Source organism: Apteryx mantelli, chromosome 10 (assembly GCF_036417845.1).
Source record: "Apteryx mantelli isolate bAptMan1 chromosome 10, bAptMan1.hap1, whole genome shotgun sequence".
NCBI classification, from domain to species: Eukaryota; Metazoa; Chordata; class Aves; order Apterygiformes; family Apterygidae; genus Apteryx; species Apteryx mantelli.
Genome location: NC_089987.1, coordinates 24,893,979 through 24,910,593, shown reverse-complemented (window position 1 = coordinate 24,910,593; position 16,615 = coordinate 24,893,979). Strand labels below are relative to the sequence as shown.

The 16,615-nt window shown below is 57.5% G+C and overlaps 8 non-coding genes across 8 annotated transcripts; 4 read left to right on the top strand and 4 right to left on the bottom strand.

The window, feature by feature from the left end:
- Window positions 1–1,622: 1,622 nt before the first annotated feature.
- TRNAE-CUC (transfer RNA glutamic acid (anticodon CUC)) lies at window positions 1,623–1,694 on the bottom strand. The gene has a single exon. It is a non-coding gene; the product is annotated as a tRNA-Glu (tRNA).
- A 1,293-nt stretch (window positions 1,695–2,987) lies between these two features.
- On the top strand, window positions 2,988–3,061 carry TRNAN-GUU (transfer RNA asparagine (anticodon GUU)). Its single transcript has one exon. It is a non-coding gene; the product is annotated as a tRNA-Asn (tRNA).
- A 2,140-nt stretch (window positions 3,062–5,201) lies between these two features.
- On the top strand, window positions 5,202–5,273 carry TRNAH-GUG (transfer RNA histidin (anticodon GUG)). Its single transcript has one exon. It is a non-coding gene; the product is annotated as a tRNA-His (tRNA).
- Window positions 5,274–6,375: 1,102 nt separating this feature from the next.
- On the bottom strand, window positions 6,376–6,469 carry TRNAI-UAU (transfer RNA isoleucine (anticodon UAU)). The gene is made up of 2 exons: window positions 6,432–6,469; window positions 6,376–6,411 (listed from the first exon to the last, which is right to left on the bottom strand). It is a non-coding gene; the product is annotated as a tRNA-Ile (tRNA).
- Window positions 6,470–7,853: 1,384 nt separating this feature from the next.
- Window positions 7,854–7,947, top strand: TRNAI-UAU (transfer RNA isoleucine (anticodon UAU)). The gene is made up of 2 exons: window positions 7,854–7,891; window positions 7,912–7,947. It is a non-coding gene; the product is annotated as a tRNA-Ile (tRNA).
- A 1,102-nt stretch (window positions 7,948–9,049) lies between these two features.
- TRNAH-GUG (transfer RNA histidin (anticodon GUG)) lies at window positions 9,050–9,121 on the bottom strand. The gene has a single exon. It is a non-coding gene; the product is annotated as a tRNA-His (tRNA).
- A 2,140-nt stretch (window positions 9,122–11,261) lies between these two features.
- Window positions 11,262–11,335, bottom strand: TRNAN-GUU (transfer RNA asparagine (anticodon GUU)). The gene has a single exon. It is a non-coding gene; the product is annotated as a tRNA-Asn (tRNA).
- A 1,293-nt stretch (window positions 11,336–12,628) lies between these two features.
- TRNAE-CUC (transfer RNA glutamic acid (anticodon CUC)) lies at window positions 12,629–12,700 on the top strand. The gene has a single exon. It is a non-coding gene; the product is annotated as a tRNA-Glu (tRNA).
- The last annotated feature ends 3,915 nt before the right edge of the window (window positions 12,701–16,615 follow it).

Genomic DNA, 16,615 nt, shown 5'->3' with positions numbered 1-16,615 from the left:
GTAGCTAGCGGTGTCCCCCAGGGGTCAGTACTGGGTCCAGTCTTGTTCAACTTCTTCATCAATGACCTGGATGAAGGCACAGAGTGCACCCTCAGCAAGTTTGCTGATGATACAAAACTGGGAGGAGCGGCCGATACACCAGAGGGCTGTGCTGCCATTCAAAGAGACCTGGACAGGCTGGAGAGGTGGGCAGAGAGGAACCTCCTGAAGTTCAACAAAGGTAAGTGCAGGGTCCTGCACCTAGGGAGGAATAACCCCATGCAGCAGTGCAGGTTGGGGGCTGACCTGCTGGAAAGCAGCTCTGCGGAGAAGGACCTGGGAGTGCTGGTGGACACGAAGTTCAGCATGAGGCAGCAAGGTGCCCTTGTGGCCAAGAAGGCCAATGGTATCCTGGGGTGCATCAGGAAGAGTGTTGCCAGCAGGTCGAGGGAGGGGATCCTGCCCCTCTGCTCAGCCCTGGTGAGGCCACATCTGGGGTCCTGTGTCCAGTTCTGGGCTCCCCAGTACAAGAGAGATGTGGCACTACTGGAGAGAGTCCAGCGGAGGGCTACGAAGATGATTAGGGGACTGGAGCGTCTCTCTTATGAGGAAAGATTGAGAGAGCTGGGCCTGTTTAGCCTGGAGAAGAGAAGGCTGAGAGGGGATCTTATCAACATGTACAAGTTTCTGAAGGGAGGGTGTCAAGAGGATGGGTCCAGAGTCTTTTCAGTGGTGCAGAGCGACAGGACGCGAGGCAACAGGCACAAACTGAAACACAGACAATTCCATCTGAACATGAGGAAATACTTCTTCACTGTGAGGGTGACAGAGCACTGGAAGAGGTTGCCCAGAGAGGTTGTGGAGTCTCCTTCTCTGGAGATATTCAAAACCCGCCTGGATGCAATCCTGTGCAATGTGCTCTAGGTGACCCTGCTTGAGCAGGGGGGTTGGACTAGATGATCTCCAGAAGTCCCTTCCAACCTCAGTGATTCTGTGATTCTATGAAGCTGGCTCTGTGGTCTGGTGCTCTGGCAACTGGGGACCGTCTGAGGGTGCCCCAGAGCTGCCGACTGACAGCTGTGTTGCAGAGCTGGGCTGACTGGTCAGGAAGCCTGGCAGGGACCCTGTCCTGGGCATAGCTGGCAGGTGATGGGTCAAGACCACGGAAGGGGAGCTTCCCAAAGCCCTGGTCAGTGTGCAAGAGCACCAGCCCTCATGCCAGTGGTGACATGCACTGGGAAGCACGGGAAGGGTCTCTCATGGGCTTTACTGCAGAGTCGCCTGCTCCTGCCTCTGTGGGACGGGGTAGTGCAGGGAGCTCAGGTCTGAAAGATAAGGCAGCTCCTGTGGCAGGTGAGTCACATCCCGCAGACGCAGAGAGCCTTTCTGTGTCATCCAGTGCCTCCCAGGAGCCACAAGGAAAAAGGGTATTCTCCGAGGGGATTTGGCAGAAGACAGGACTAGGACTGCCCTGGAGCTCGACGCACAAGCAAGCCCAGGATGGCTGTTGCAACAGAGGAAATGCCCTGGTCCTTGTGCCTGCTCAGAGCTCTATTGTGGGTCCGATAGGGTCCCCCACTTCCTTTCAGGCTAAGCTGCCCCCAAGGGGGGAGGCCTGGCTTGCTGGGGCAATAGGGAGCCCTTTCCCTGGCTGGGAATCGAACCCAGGCCGCGGCAGTGAGAGTGCCGAATCCTGACCACTAGACCACCAGGGAGGAGATGCCCAAGCTGCCCGTGCACCTGCTGGTGGGCACCAGCCCAGCCCTGTGGGGGACCAGCCCCTCCAACCACAGCCCCACACAGCCGGTCAGGAAGGCAAATTGCCACGGCAGCCAGAGCCTTCCCGGGCAACTTCGCAGGCATTCTTCCTTCTTTCTGAGAATGCTGCCCTCAGAGGGCCAGGGCCTCTGGGCAGAGGGCACCTTGCAACAGGAAGGCCCAGGGAGCGCAAGGCAGTGATGTGGAGGGGGCTGGTCACCGCTGCACACAGGTTTGCGCCGTGAGCTATTGGCAGTGTGGTTGAGGCAAGGGCCTTGGGGCTCTTTCTGCACATTCAAATGCCCTTTTGCGCTGCTGAGATGGCCCCGGCTCTAGTCACGACACGCTGCCAGGAGGACACAACCAGTCGAGCTTCATAGCTCCTAACACCTTGGCAAAAACACCCTCCTGCATTGAATTCGGCTGCAGCTCTCCTAAGTGCGCCTCTGTGGGACGAAACTGCCCGTATTTCCGTTTCAAGCCAAGAGGGCTCACACACTGCTGTGCTCACAGAGCACTGAACTGGCTCCCTGGGAGGGGAGTCTCTCCTCTGCCAGCGTCAGTCCATCGCCACGCAGAGAGGAAGCCACCATGTGCCTCACTCGAATGCCTGCTCTGAAACAACCCCTGCCCCAAGCACTTCTTATTCTGGAAGTCTCTGAGAAATGGTCCTGAGGGCGCTGGCAGGGTCTGATGGTGCTGGGGCTCACAGGAAGCACAGACACCACTCAGTACCTATGGGCAGTGGACCCCGGGTGCTCAGGGCCCGTCCAGGAGAGGAGCCTCCTGCTGCTGGCACCACTTCTACACTTTGCTCCGTGCAGGGGTGGCCAGAGGGAGAGGAGCAAATCCCTCGCCCTGAGTCACCTCAGCCAGGTCAGCAGTGCTGTGTGTGTGGCCGCTGTCCTGCCTCCAGCACCAGGAGCAGAGCAGGTGGGCACGGGAAGTGCCCTCTAAGGAGAGCTGCGCCCACCAGCTCTCTCTCGACACACAGCGTGTGGGAAAGCGACGCTGGAAGAGACTGAGAAAAAGCCTGTCCCCGAGCCACCTCCACCACGTGGTGCGTGCACATGCCCTCCACCTGCGCTGCTCTCTGTGCATGCAGCAGCACGGGAACCGGGCTGCAGCTCTGGCTCGGCCTTTCCCTGGCTCTTGGGATAGGGCCCAAGATCAGGGGCATTGCCAGTCCCTCAGCGCTGAGGTGTGCGATGACACAGAAGGGAGCATCACCGAGATAGTCCTTGGTGGGGGTCTCTGTGGCGCAATGGGTGAGCGCGCTCGGCTGTTAACCGAGAGGCTGGTGGTTCGAGCCCACCCAGGGACGGCCTCCTTTTGGCAGCACGTGTGGTGGGCTTGCCAGCAGGGACCCGCTGCTGTGCAATGTCCCTGAGCATCAACAGGTGCTCACAGTGCACCACCCACCACACTGGTGCCCTCGCCACAGTCCCTGAGCATCAACAGAGCACCACCCACCACACTGGTGCCCTCGCCACAGCCACGCTGAGTGACACTCCTCAGCGTCCTCAGCACCTGCTGAGGGGAATCGGGTGCTGGCTTCTCCCACATCCCTCCTGGGAAACTGCTCCTCTGCAGAGTGAGTGGCTCTGGCTGCCTGCAGTTGTGCTGCTGCCCTTGTGGGCAGCGCTGCCCTGCCGTGACCCATGTGCCAAGGCCTGAGCCCTGCGGTAGAGGCCTCTTGGCACCCTTAGCAGTGGTTCCGTCTCATACCATGAAGATCCTGCATGCAGGCCTCAGAGGAGGCCGCTGCTCAGCCTTTTGCTTTGGCTTGGGCCTGACCACAGGAGCCTGCAGCACCTGCTCCTCAGCAGAGAGGCAGGATTTGCCTTTTTCCCTTCCCCGGCGGGGCTTCCACTCCCAGGCAGAGACAGCACCAACTCTCCAGCAAGCGGGCTGGCCACTCAGTGCCCAAGGAAGTGTGACTGGACCCTGGGTCAAACTCTGCTTCCAGAAGATTTACCTAGCCATTTAATCCCGTCATGGTTTTGTTGTCCAAGTAAATCCCCAGAATTTATGCATCCGCTGTACAAATGAGAGTTAGGTCCCGAGAAGTGATGCTGTCTGTGCGGGGGTGAACTTCCTCTTAAGGCCGAGGTGGCAATGGGCAAATCTTGTGTCTTCTCCCTCGAGTGGCTGGAGGGTCCACGTGCTTGGCATTTGTGACCAAGATTAGCTTGGAGTTGCTGCAGCTGCTTTGACTCTTGGTCTTGGAGCAGAGCATTTGTCTGAGAAGGAAAACTCTCCTTTTGGAGCCCTGAGGACACAGCTGAGCTGGCGGGACAGAAGTGCTGCATCAACACCCACAGGACCCCTACCTTGCCTGGCCTCTCTTCCGAGGACGAGGAATGGGGTCACTCCAGGGAGGTACCAGGGGATGGCTCACATTTGCTCCTTTGTGCCTCTGGGGGCAGTGAAAAACCAGAGCAAACAGATAAAGCGGAGGAGAAGGAGAGCTTGAGAAGGGCTGGGGCAGTGCTCTGGAACTATCAGCTGGCCAGAAATCTCAGCAGCCTGAGACAACAAAACCTGATGGCATGGGCTACGAATCCGCCTTTCTGAGAAACCGGAGCCAAAATCCAGCTCCTTACACCGCTCAGCTACATCACCTCACGCAACATATCCGCTGTGGTATGCACATGCCTTCCCCCTACACCACCCTCTGTCCAGCTGGCTACACGAGCCGCTCTTTGCGGAGTTGTCCTTTCCTCATCGCCAGCCCCTGGACATGCTGTGAAACCGCCCCGTAACTTCCTTCAGTGCAGTTCTTTGCCATCCCCAAGAACGGATAGTTCTGAAACGGCGAATATAGAGCGTGAACTTGCCCCCCCACTCCTAGGGAGGCACGTGAGGGCTTGCTCTGTTCAGGTGCTGGTCCGCAAGGACACAGCCTCACATTTTCTGGCTTCTCCCTGCTAGCTTGCCTTCACCTGACAGCTCTGACTACTCAGCCTTGCCGCTCCGTGGTAATGGGGATATGCGCACATCTGCTGAAAGCAGGGACTGAGTCCCCAGGCGCAAGGATTGTGTTCCCAGCCCTCACAGGCTGTGGGGCCAACGGCTTGCTGAGGAGCGCTGAGAGCAGGCTGTTCAGGTGGGCTAGAAGGAGACTCCCAGGGAAGGAAGCGCTTCCCTTGGTTGGCTTCCTGCCTTGCGAGAAGGCTTCCAGCCTCCCTTAGGTAAGGGGCGGGCTACTGGAGACAGGACTTTTGTTCTGCCCCTTCTCCTGGCATGCGGTGGGGTCCTGGCAGTTGAGGCTGGCGGCAAATGCGCGTGATGGGGCTGCAGAGTCAGGTGAGCTTTTGTTGCTCGTGTGAGCGTGCATGGGGGCCGGATGCTGCAGGATGCTGCAGGAAGGGCAGTTATGAGGCCCTTGCTGTTCCCACCCTGTTGCCTGAAGGAGGCAGGAGGGGAATATGGCCCAAGGAGGAAAGGCAATCGCATGGGCAGCTGTGATCGTATAGTGGTTAGTACTCTGCGTTGTGGCCGCAGCAACCTCGGTTCGAATCCGAGTCACAGCAAGGGTTTTGCAAAGCCCGCTGCCTGACAAGGAGACTTTGAAAAGACGAGGGAGGCACCTGCAAGGACGGGCCAACGCGTTGGTTTCCCAAGAGGCCATGGCCTAGGAAGGAGGTACAAGCTCTTCTGTGCTCTCTGCTCCAAACATTCCACGGGCTCATGCCTAAAATGATTTCCTGGTTTCTAGTGATTGTGCAATGTCTTCTCCTGTGGGGCTGCCGTGGCAGCTGCGCCTGCCTCTGGGAAAGCATTCAAGTTTCTCCATTCGCCAGGCAAAGCTTGAGAACTGAGAGACTCTGCCTGGAAAGCACCCAGCTCTTCACCTCCCCTTTCTCTTGCCCTTGCTCCCCATTTTGCAATAAGGGGACTCTCAGCTCCACACCGAAACCACCCTGCAACCCTAGCCCAACTGCAACTGCCACCCCACTCCATAGAGACCCAACACCACTAGCTCTTCCCCGGGAGAAAGAGGACGTTTTTTTCTTCACGGGGAGCGTGTGACTTTTCTGAGGCTGTGCCACCACGCTTGAACTCTTTATTCCTGTTCCGGCCAAGCTGTAAGCTGGCTGTGGGAAGGACACCCTCCATGGAAGGGCAGAGCTCCCTTTCTGCCTTGCCTGCAGAGTGAGAGGAGCTGTGAGGCGGCAGGTTTTGCCTGCAGCTCCACCCCAGTGCGCGGCTGCGGAGAGCCAAGAGTGCTTCCTCCTGGCCTGCCTGGAGGTGGAAAGGTTGTCTAGGAAGGATCTGCCACAGCGAGGCTGGGCAGCTGGTGCTGGGAGAGCATCCGCCTGGAGGGGAAATGCTGAAAAGCCAAAGGAAAATGATAGCGTCTGAGCACTGAGTGGGGTCTGGACGCTCTGGGGAAGAGGTGCACCTGCTGCAGAGAAGAGAAGGGAGGAGAGCCCAGCTCTGCCGCCGGGGTCCTGAACTGAGTGCTATGTGGGCAGGTCAAGCCCAGGTCAAGCCTGGAACGGCCCCAAGTGCTTCTGCTGTTCCAAGGTGTCTGTATTGACGGTTCCCAGCATGTCTGTATTGCGACAGATATCACTGCTAGAAAGCTGCACTGCCCAAGGGAAGGGGAAGCACTGCTTGGTCAAAAGACCATGCTCCAGGTGAGGCTTGAACTCACACCCTCAGCATCCCTCTGCTTCGCACTGCTGCATAAGTACTGCGCGCTGGCCCATTGCGCCACTGGAGCACACTTGGAAAGGTGGACTGGAGCCCACGAGCAAACATTTTTGCCTGTGATCACCGTGGCTCATCAGCATTAACCTGGCACCTCTAGTATTTTCCTCTTGCCTCGTCCAACAAGGAGCTGCAAGTGTGCGCCTCCCCTGCCCCCCCAGTTGTGTGCCAGGCTTGCAATATACACCAGGACACAAAGTGCCAGGGCAAAAGCACCAAAGGTTGCCTCTGTTGAAGGGAGGGATGATAAAGTTATGCCTCACCAAAACAGATTGTTACTCTTGGCTGTGGGGCTTTTTAACAACTTCTCCCTCACAGTAATGAGCAGGCAAACACGAACAACAGCAGCCACCTGCCCTGCTTTTTTGCAGCAAGAGCATGGTGACCAGGACACAGCTGCACCGGATGTGCCCACAGCCCCGGGGTGCAATAGGGGCTGGTGTCTGGGGACCCTGGAGCCCTTCTCAGGATTGTATGGGGAAGAGTTAAGGGCAGAGGAGGAGAGTTGCAGCGGAGTGCAGCTGTGCTCTGTTCATCGCCTGGAGGGCGCATAGTGTCCCCATCCCTGCAACCACTGACTGCTGCCTGCAGGTGGAGATGCCTGCCCTTCCGCATGCACAAGTGTGTGCAATGCCCCGTGGGCCAGGGGAGCCCCTCAGGCACCCAGGTTGGGGCTCTGAGGGTGGGGAGCAGATGCCCTTTCCCCTCCTGCACGGCCCCTGCTGGGCACACCCAGGGGAGGAAGGCAGAGCCCCTGCCACCCCAGGAGCTGTATGAGGCCATGAACTCCCCCCTCCTTGTGCTGGGGGCATCCCCATCCCCACAGGGTGTTCTCCAAGACCATGCCTCCCTCCCTACGGGGCATGACACAGAGCCACGTTTTGCTCCTTCCTGGGCTCCAGCCCTGTCCTGTCTGCCATTGGCCTCAGGGATACTCCGAGGATGCTCCTGTCCCCTGGACCTGCTAGGCCAGGAGCACCTCCGAGGTCCAGCTCTGCAATCCTGCTGTGGTACGTGGTGGGGAGACAGGCCACCAAGACCCCCGGGTCCTCCACAGCTCTGCAAGTCACAGGCTGTAGCAGAAAAGGCCAAGGGGCAGGAAAGCAGCATGCCTGTGCTTGCCCTTCTCTTGCCTCATGGACGGGGTTGATTTTTTTAGAGCTTTCTTGAATTAGTTTTCAAAGCTGCACCTAGTAGCTCCCTGTAAACCACGGTCAGCTCAAGGCTGCTCAACAGCCCTGTCAGCCTTTTCCAAACTCTGGGCTCCCTGAAGCCTGTCCATGCATCTCCTCCGAACCGGGAACAAAGCACTAGAGGTGCCAGGTTAATGCTGATGAGCCATGGTGATCACAGGCAAAAATGTTTGCTCGTGGGCTCCAGTCCACCTTTCCAAGTGTGCTCCAGTGGCGCAATGGGCCAGCGCACAGTACTTATACAGCAGTGCGAAGCAGAGGGATGCTGAGGGTGTGAGTTCAAGCCTCACCTGGAGCATGGTCTTTTGACCAAGCAGTGCTTCCCCTTCCCTTGGGCAGTGCAGCTTTCTAGCAGTGATATCTGTCGCAATACAGACATGCTGGGAACCGTCAATACAGACACCTTGGAACAGCAGAAGCACTTGGGGCCGTTCCAGGCTTGACCTGGGCTTGACCTGCCCACATAGCACTCAGTTCAGGACCCCGGCGGCAGAGCTGGGCTCTCCTCCCTTCTCTTCTCTGCAGCAGGTGCACCTCTTCCCCAGAGCGTCCAGACCCCACTCAGTGCTCAGACGCTATCATTTTCCTTTGGCTTTTCAGCATTTCCCCTCCAGGCGGATGCTCTCCCAGCACCAGCTGCCCAGCCTCGCTGTGGCAGATCCTTCCTAGACAACCTTTCCACCTCCAGGCAGGCCAGGAGGAAGCACTCTTGGCTCTCCGCAGCCGCGCACTGGGGTGGAGCTGCAGGCAAAACCTGCCGCCTCACAGCTCCTCTCACTCTGCAGGCAAGGCAGAAAGGGAGCTCCGCCCTTCCATGGAGGGTGTCCTTCCCACAGCCAGCTTACAGCTTGGCCGGAACAGGAATAAAGAGTTCAAGCGTGGTGGCACAGCCTCAGAAAAGTCACACGCTCCCCGTGAAGAAAAAAACGTCCTCTTTCTCCCGGGGAAGAGCTAGTGGTGTTGGGTCTCTATGGAGTGGGGTGGCAGTTGCAGTTGGGCTAGGGTTGCAGGGTGGTTTCGGTGTGGAGCTGAGAGTCCCCTTATTGCAAAATGGGGAGCAAGGGCAAGAGAAAGGGGAGGTGAAGAGCTGGGTGCTTTCCAGGCAGAGTCTCTCAGTTCTCAAGCTTTGCCTGGCGAATGGAGAAACTTGAATGCTTTCCCAGAGGCAGGCGCAGCTGCCACGGCAGCCCCACAGGAGAAGACATTGCACAATCACTAGAAACCAGGAAATCATTTTAGGCATGAGCCCGTGGAATGTTTGGAGCAGAGAGCACAGAAGAGCTTGTACCTCCTTCCTAGGCCATGGCCTCTTGGGAAACCAACGCGTTGGCCCGTCCTTGCAGGTGCCTCCCTCGTCTTTTCAAAGTCTCCTTGTCAGGCAGCGGGCTTTGCAAAACCCTTGCTGTGACTCGGATTCGAACCGAGGTTGCTGCGGCCACAACGCAGAGTACTAACCACTATACGATCACAGCTGCCCATGCGATTGCCTTTCCTCCTTGGGCCATATTCCCCTCCTGCCTCCTTCAGGCAACAGGGTGGGAACAGCAAGGGCCTCATAACTGCCCTTCCTGCAGCATCCTGCAGCATCCGGCCCCCATGCACGCTCACACGAGCAACAAAAGCTCACCTGACTCTGCAGCCCCATCACGCGCATTTGCCGCCAGCCTCAACTGCCAGGACCCCACCGCATGCCAGGAGAAGGGGCAGAACAAAAGTCCTGTCTCCAGTAGCCCGCCCCTTACCTAAGGGAGGCTGGAAGCCTTCTCGCAAGGCAGGAAGCCAACCAAGGGAAGCGCTTCCTTCCCTGGGAGTCTCCTTCTAGCCCACCTGAACAGCCTGCTCTCAGCGCTCCTCAGCAAGCCGTTGGCCCCACAGCCTGTGAGGGCTGGGAACACAATCCTTGCGCCTGGGGACTCAGTCCCTGCTTTCAGCAGATGTGCGCATATCCCCATTACCACGGAGCGGCAAGGCTGAGTAGTCAGAGCTGTCAGGTGAAGGCAAGCTAGCAGGGAGAAGCCAGAAAATGTGAGGCTGTGTCCTTGCGGACCAGCACCTGAACAGAGCAAGCCCTCACGTGCCTCCCTAGGAGTGGGGGGGCAAGTTCACGCTCTATATTCGCCGTTTCAGAACTATCCGTTCTTGGGGATGGCAAAGAACTGCACTGAAGGAAGTTACGGGGCGGTTTCACAGCATGTCCAGGGGCTGGCGATGAGGAAAGGACAACTCCGCAAAGAGCGGCTCGTGTAGCCAGCTGGACAGAGGGTGGTGTAGGGGGAAGGCATGTGCATACCACAGCGGATATGTTGCGTGAGGTGATGTAGCTGAGCGGTGTAAGGAGCTGGATTTTGGCTCCGGTTTCTCAGAAAGGCGGATTCGTAGCCCATGCCATCAGGTTTTGTTGTCTCAGGCTGCTGAGATTTCTGGCCAGCTGATAGTTCCAGAGCACTGCCCCAGCCCTTCTCAAGCTCTCCTTCTCCTCCGCTTTATCTGTTTGCTCTGGTTTTTCACTGCCCCCAGAGGCACAAAGGAGCAAATGTGAGCCATCCCCTGGTACCTCCCTGGAGTGACCCCATTCCTCGTCCTCGGAAGAGAGGCCAGGCAAGGTAGGGGTCCTGTGGGTGTTGATGCAGCACTTCTGTCCCGCCAGCTCAGCTGTGTCCTCAGGGCTCCAAAAGGAGAGTTTTCCTTCTCAGACAAATGCTCTGCTCCAAGACCAAGAGTCAAAGCAGCTGCAGCAACTCCAAGCTAATCTTGGTCACAAATGCCAAGCACGTGGACCCTCCAGCCACTCGAGGGAGAAGACACAAGATTTGCCCATTGCCACCTCGGCCTTAAGAGGAAGTTCACCCCCGCACAGACAGCATCACTTCTCGGGACCTAACTCTCATTTGTACAGCGGATGCATAAATTCTGGGGATTTACTTGGACAACAAAACCATGACGGGATTAAATGGCTAGGTAAATCTTCTGGAAGCAGAGTTTGACCCAGGGTCCAGTCACACTTCCTTGGGCACTGAGTGGCCAGCCCGCTTGCTGGAGAGTTGGTGCTGTCTCTGCCTGGGAGTGGAAGCCCCGCCGGGGAAGGGAAAAAGGCAAATCCTGCCTCTCTGCTGAGGAGCAGGTGCTGCAGGCTCCTGTGGTCAGGCCCAAGCCAAAGCAAAAGGCTGAGCAGCGGCCTCCTCTGAGGCCTGCATGCAGGATCTTCATGGTATGAGACGGAACCACTGCTAAGGGTGCCAAGAGGCCTCTACCGCAGGGCTCAGGCCTTGGCACATGGGTCACGGCAGGGCAGCGCTGCCCACAAGGGCAGCAGCACAACTGCAGGCAGCCAGAGCCACTCACTCTGCAGAGGAGCAGTTTCCCAGGAGGGATGTGGGAGAAGCCAGCACCCGATTCCCCTCAGCAGGTGCTGAGGACGCTGAGGAGTGTCACTCAGCGTGGCTGTGGCGAGGGCACCAGTGTGGTGGGTGGTGCTCTGTTGATGCTCAGGGACTGTGGCGAGGGCACCAGTGTGGTGGGTGGTGCACTGTGAGCACCTGTTGATGCTCAGGGACATTGCACAGCAGCGGGTCCCTGCTGGCAAGCCCACCACACGTGCTGCCAAAAGGAGGCCGTCCCTGGGTGGGCTCGAACCACCAGCCTCTCGGTTAACAGCCGAGCGCGCTCACCCATTGCGCCACAGAGACCCCCACCAAGGACTATCTCGGTGATGCTCCCTTCTGTGTCATCGCACACCTCAGCGCTGAGGGACTGGCAATGCCCCTGATCTTGGGCCCTATCCCAAGAGCCAGGGAAAGGCCGAGCCAGAGCTGCAGCCCGGTTCCCGTGCTGCTGCATGCACAGAGAGCAGCGCAGGTGGAGGGCATGTGCACGCACCACGTGGTGGAGGTGGCTCGGGGACAGGCTTTTTCTCAGTCTCTTCCAGCGTCGCTTTCCCACACGCTGTGTGTCGAGAGAGAGCTGGTGGGCGCAGCTCTCCTTAGAGGGCACTTCCCGTGCCCACCTGCTCTGCTCCTGGTGCTGGAGGCAGGACAGCGGCCACACACACAGCACTGCTGACCTGGCTGAGGTGACTCAGGGCGAGGGATTTGCTCCTCTCCCTCTGGCCACCCCTGCACGGAGCAAAGTGTAGAAGTGGTGCCAGCAGCAGGAGGCTCCTCTCCTGGACGGGCCCTGAGCACCCGGGGTCCACTGCCCATAGGTACTGAGTGGTGTCTGTGCTTCCTGTGAGCCCCAGCACCATCAGACCCTGCCAGCGCCCTCAGGACCATTTCTCAGAGACTTCCAGAATAAGAAGTGCTTGGGGCAGGGGTTGTTTCAGAGCAGGCATTCGAGTGAGGCACATGGTGGCTTCCTCTCTGCGTGGCGATGGACTGACGCTGGCAGAGGAGAGACTCCCCTCCCAGGGAGCCAGTTCAGTGCTCTGTGAGCACAGCAGTGTGTGAGCCCTCTTGGCTTGAAACGGAAATACGGGCAGTTTCGTCCCACAGAGGCGCACTTAGGAGAGCTGCAGCCGAATTCAATGCAGGAGGGTGTTTTTGCCAAGGTGTTAGGAGCTATGAAGCTCGACTGGTTGTGTCCTCCTGGCAGCGTGTCGTGACTAGAGCCGGGGCCATCTCAGCAGCGCAAAAGGGCATTTGAATGTGCAGAAAGAGCCCCAAGGCCCTTGCCTCAACCACACTGCCAATAGCTCACGGCGCAAACCTGTGTGCAGCGGTGACCAGCCCCCTCCACATCACTGCCTTGCGCTCCCTGGGCCTTCCTGTTGCAAGGTGCCCTCTGCCCAGAGGCCCTGGCCCTCTGAGGGCAGCATTCTCAGAAAGAAGGAAGAATGCCTGCGAAGTTGCCCGGGAAGGCTCTGGCTGCCGTGGCAATTTGCCTTCCTGACCGGCTGTGTGGGGCTGTGGTTGGAGGGGCTGGTCCCCCACAGGGCTGGGCTGGTGCCCACCAGCAGGTGCACGGGCAGCTTGGGCATCTCCTCCCTGGTGGTCTAGTGGTCAGGATTCGGCACTCTCACTGCCGCGGCCTGGGTTCGATTCCCAGCCAGGGAAAGGGCTCCCTATTGCCCCAGCAAGCCAGGCCTCCCCCCTTGGGGGCAGCTTAGCCTGAAAGGAAGTGGGGGACCCTATCGGACCCACAATAGAGCTCTGAGCAGGCACAAGGACCAGGGCATTTCCTCTGTTGCAACAGCCATCCTGGGCTTGCTTGTGCGTCGAGCTCCAGGGCAGTCCTAGTCCTGTCTTCTGCCAAATCCCCTCGGAGAATACCCTTTTTCCTTGTGGCTCCTGGGAGGCACTGGATGACACAGAAAGGCTCTCTGCGTCTGCGGGATGTGACTCACCTGCCACAGGAGCTGCCTTATCTTTCAGACCTGAGCTCCCTGCACTACCCCGTCCCACAGAGGCAGGAGCAGGCGACTCTGCAGTAAAGCCCATGAGAGACCCTTCCCGTGCTTCCCAGTGCATGTCACCACTGGCATGAGGGCTGGTGCTCTTGCACACTGACCAGGGCTTTGGGAAGCTCCCCTTCCGTGGTCTTGACCCATCACCTGCCAGCTATGCCCAGGACAGGGTCCCTGCCAGGCTTCCTGACCAGTCAGCCCAGCTCTGCAACACAGCTGTCAGTCGGCAGCTCTGGGGCACCCTCAGACGGTCCCCAGTTGCCAGAGCACCAGACCACAGAGCCAGCTTCATAGAATCACAGAATCACTGAGGTTGGAAGGGACTTCTGGAGATCATCTAGTCCAACCCCCCTGCTCAAGCAGGGTCACCTAGAGCACATTGCACAGGATTGCATCCAGGCGGGTTTTGAATATCTCCAGAGAAGGAGACTCCACAACCTCTCTGGGCAACCTCTTCCAGTGCTCTGTCACCCTCACAGTGAAGAAGTATTTCCTCATGTTCAGATGGAATTGTCTGTGTTTCAGTTTGTGCCTGTTGCCTCGCGTCCTGTCGCTCTGCACCACTGAAAAGACTCTGGACCCATCCTCTTGACACCCTCCCTTCAGAAACTTGTACATGTTGATAAGATCCCCTCTCAGCCTTCTCTTCTCCAGGCTAAACAGGCCCAGCTCTCTCAATCTTTCCTCATAAGAGAGACGCTCCAGTCCCCTAATCATCTTCGTAGCCCTCCGCTGGACTCTCTCCAGTAGTGCCACATCTCTCTTGTACTGGGGAGCCCAGAACTGGACACAGGACCCCAGATGTGGCCTCACCAGGGCTGAGCAGAGGGGCAGGATCCCCTCCCTCGACCTGCTGGCAACACTCTTCCTGATGCACCCCAGGATACCATTGGCCGTCTTGGCCACAAGGGCACCTTGCTGGCTCATGCTGAACTTGGTGTCCACCAGCACTCCCAGGTCCTTCTCCGCAGAGCTGCTTTCCAGCAGGTCAGCCCCCAACCTGCACTGCTGCATGGGGTTATTCCTCCCTAGGTGCAGGACCCTGCACTTACCTTTGTTGAACTTCAGGAGGTTCCTCTCTGCCCACCTCTCCAGCCTGTCCAGGTCTCTTTGAATGGCAGCACAGCCCTCTGGTGTATCGGCCGCTCCTCCCAGTTTTGTATCATCAGCAAACTTGCTGAGGGTGCACTCTGTGCCTTCATCCAGGTCATTGATGAAGAAGTTGAACAAGACTGGACCCAGTACTGACCCCTGGGGGACACCGCTAGCTACAGGCCTCCAACTAGACTCTGTGCCGCTGATCACAACCCTCTGAGCTCTGCCATTCTGCCACTTCTCAATCCACCTCCCTGTCCACTCATCTAGCCCACACTCCCTGAGCTTGTCTATGAGGATGTTATGGGAGACAGTATCAAAAGCCTTGCTGAAGTCAAGGTAGACAACATCCACTGCTCTCCCCTCATCTACCCAGCCAGTCATTTCATCACAGAAGGCTATCAGATTGGTTAAGCATGATTTCCCCTTGGTGAAGCCCTGCTGACTACTCCTGATCACTTTCTTGTCCTCCACATGCTTGGAGATGGCCTCCAGGATGAGCTGCTGCATCACCTTTGCAGGGATGCAGGTGAGGCTGACTGGCCTGTAGTTCCCTGGGTCCTCCTTCTTGCCCTTTTTGAAGACTGGGGTGACATTGGCTTTCTTCCAGTCCTCGGGCACCTCTCCTGTTCTCCATGACCTTTCAAAGATGATGGAGAGTGGCTTAGCAATAATGTCCGCCAGCTCCCTCAGCACTCGTGGGTGCATCCCATCAGGGCCCATGGATTTGTGCGTGTCAAGTTTGCTTAAATGATCTCTAACCCGATCCTCCTCGACCAAGGGAAAGTCTTCCTCTCTCCAGACTTTCTCTCTTGCCTCCAGGATCTGGGGTTCCTGAGGGCTGTCCTTAGCAGTAAAGACTGAAGCAAAGGCGGCATTCAGTAACTCTGCCTTCTCTACATCCTTCGTCACCAGGGCACCCACCCCATTCAGCAAAGGGCCCACATTTTCCCTAGTCTTCCTCTTGCTGCTGATGTATTTGAAGAAGCCCTTCTTGCTGTCCTTGACATCCCTTGCCAGATTTAATTCCAAACGGGCCTTAGCCTTCCTCGTCGCATCCCTGCATACTCTGACAACGTTCCTATATTCCTCCCAAGTGGCCTGTCCCCCTTTCCACTTTCTGTAGACTTCCTTCTTCTGGTTGAGTTTTGCCAGGAGCTCCTTGCTCATCCATGCAGGTCTCCTGCCTCCTTTGCTTGACTTCCTACTCATAGGGATGCACCGCTCTTGAGCCTGGAGGAAGTGATGTTTGAATATTAACCAGCTCTCTTGAACACTCCTTCCTTCTAGGGCCCTCACCCATGGGATTACTCCAAGTAGGTCCCTGAAGAGGCCAAAGTTTGCTCTCCTGAAGTCCAGGGTTGCGATCCTACTTGGTGCCCTGCTGCCTCCTCGCAGGATCCTGAACTCCACCATCTCATGGTCACTGCAGCCAAGGCAGCCCCCAACCTTCACATCTTCCACCAGTCCTTCTTTGTTTGTTAGTATGAGGTCCAGCAGCACACCTCTACTTGTTGGCTCCTCCACCACCTGTGTCAAGAAGTTGTCACCAATGCTCCGCAGGAACCTCCAGGACTGTTTGTGCCTAGCTGTGTTGTCTTTCCAGCAGATATCGGGGTGGTTGAAGTCCCCCATGAGAACCAGGGCCTGGGATTGTGAGGCTACTTCCAGCTGTCTGTAGAAGGCCTCATCACCTTCCTCATCCTGATCAGGTGGCCTGTAGTAAACACCCACAACAGTGTCACCCATGCTAGCCTGCCCTTTGATCCTTACCCATAAGCTCTCGACTCGCTCTTCATCCACCCCTAGGCACAGCTCGATACATTCCAGTTGCTCTCTCACATAAAGACCAACTCCACCACCTCGCTTTCCTGGCCTGTCTTTCCTAAAAAGCATGTAGCCATCCATGACAGCACTCCAGTCATGCGAGCTATCCCACCATGTCTCTGTAATGGCAATGAGATCATGGCCCTGCGACCGCACACAGATCTCTAGTTCTTCCTATTTGTTCCCCAAGCTGCGTGCATTGATGTACAGGCATTTCAGGGAGGTGATCGAGCATGCAGGTTTCCCAGGAGGGGTAAAAGAGGGTCCTCCATAGCCACATCCCATGTGCACTTCCCTGGCTGCATTCACCTGTTGGAGGCATCCTGACTTGAGCAGTCTTTTGCCAACTACCCTGTCACTATAACTCTCCCCTTCCCCCATCTTTCCTAGTTTAAAGCCCTCCTTACCAGGTTGGCCAACCTGTTGGCAAAGACCCGCGTGCCCCGCCTCGTGAGGTGGATCCCATCTCTCGCCATCAGTTGTCGATCTTCAAACAGGGTCCCATGGTCGTAGAAACCAAAACCCTGTTGCCAACACCAGCGGCGCAGCCAGTCGTTAACCTGGAAAGTCCTTCTCCTCCTCCTCTCATCCATCCCCCTCACTGGCAGGATTGAGGAGAAGATGACCTGGGCTCCCAGACCCT